General features: G+C 40.5%; 1 pseudogene; it reads right to left on the minus strand.

The window, feature by feature from the left end:
- Positions 1-765: 765 nt before the first annotated feature.
- On the minus strand, positions 766-1,397 carry LOC146867049 (YEATS domain-containing protein 4 pseudogene; annotated as a pseudogene).
- Positions 1,398-1,890: the final 493 nt, after the last annotated feature.

Here is a 1,890-nt window from a genome sequence, read left to right on the forward strand (position 1 = left end):
TACCATGTGAAAAAAGTAAAAAAAATGAAGCAATACTGTTAAAAATATGCCACATTATTCCACATAATTTGCCATTTCTTCCTGCATAATTATGTCTACCCTAATTCCAGTGGCTCTGACTAAACCATTCTGCAGCAGCCTATCTTATATTGGGTGTAATGCAGTTTTAAAATAATGATTAACATATTGACATTCACATTATTTTCTGTTACAGGCTTGGACCTCGTAGATCTATTTAGACGCAAACCCCTTTTCCCCACTGCGCCCACCAGAATTAATTTCTTTAACTCTTTCGCCTCATACTCAAACATCTGCAGTGATTGCATTAACCATTTGAGGATTCATAAGTATTATCTTGAAACTACTTTTCATTTATGTTACTTGCAGGTGAAAAAATAGAACAAAATAGTTTCATAATATTATCTATTGAACCATTTGTGCAGTGAGAAGGTCAACAGATAGAACCAACACAATGTTAGTTTCCAGTGTAAACAATAAACAGGAACATGTCAGTCTCCTCTCCATTTAAAATGAGGGCATTTGGCAAGACATAGTATAATATGTTTATATTAGTAAACATTACCAATGGCTTTGAGCCGGCTGAGTTGCGTAACAATGTCCAGTTAGCACTTGTAAAATCGTTCACATATAAAAATTGCAGTTCTCACAATCTGCTTGAAGGCATCAACATCTACATGAGTGTGCCACCTTGCAGCACATTTTCGATTTGGACCAGTCTGCTACTGTTATTCTGTTAGTTGGTTTCTAAATGTCTTTAGAGAGATCGGCTTCTTCAAGTTTCTTAATTTCATTTTTCAAACTGTTAATATTTTCTGGACTAGCTTTCAACCTTTCTTTGAGGTCAGAGATTTCAAAATTGATTTTCTTTCTAGCAGCGTCCATCTTCCACTTAGTTTTGGTTTCCAATTCGCTACATTCAGTTTCATGCTTGTATGCTCCAAGTGTTAACTGGCGAGATGTGGTCAATAGCTGTTGCATCATGACTGTGGGGTTCTGGGAAATCATCTCGTCATAAGATTCAGAAACCGCTGTTTTCTTTCCTAGCATGACTTTGGTATCGGACTGGAACAGTTTCAGCAAGGGATACAGAGTAGGATCAATAACAAATATTTTGACAATATTTCAAATTCACCCCAGCCTGTTTCAGTAATTTCATGTGTCGGTTTGGTCACAACCCTTAAATGATTGCCGTAACTTTCCTGCAACTTAAATTTGATTTTCTTCACATATGCCGACATATCCTCATTCCTATACGGTTTAACCTACACTGTCCACTGATGAGTGTGGCCATCTTCTTCCTTTTTGTTTCCGAAATACCTGGCAACATTTCCATAAACTATAGGCTTCACAATGGTAACACCCGGCACGGGTCCCATTCAAAAAATTTAACACGGTCCGCTGCTGACCTCTGGCCTGGAATCTGACGCCGTAGACCAGTTTACCTGCCCCTGCGCAGCATGCAAGCTCCCATATGCCCTTTTTAATCATGTCTTTGTTCCTTTCATGTACTTCAGCTGCTGTTTGTAAATGAAGACCGCCTGAAAGCGCGTTTTATAAACAAATTCACACTTCCAAGCCGTTTTGATTGACAAGTTGGTACTGAGGCATTTGCGCCCCCCTGGGAACATGGCCACGACCCCCCAGTTTGAAGACCTCTGCCTGAAGGGTTCAAGACACTGGGGTCTGTCAGGGAGATTAAGTGAGCTGTTGCTCGGAGTCACATTATACTGAGCTGCCGCCAGCGTTCGAACCATGAGCCCTGCGATCCTGAATCAACCACTCTGCCTGCTGTACCACACCCGCACTAATGGGAATCTGCAACCTCTGTGGTGTAATTCAAGATGAGTCTCACTATAGGGTTGATTTCAG

This window comes from Triturus cristatus, chromosome 1_2, assembly GCF_964204655.1.
Source record: "Triturus cristatus chromosome 1_2, aTriCri1.1, whole genome shotgun sequence".
Lineage (NCBI taxonomy): Eukaryota > Metazoa > Chordata > Amphibia > Caudata > Salamandridae > Triturus > Triturus cristatus.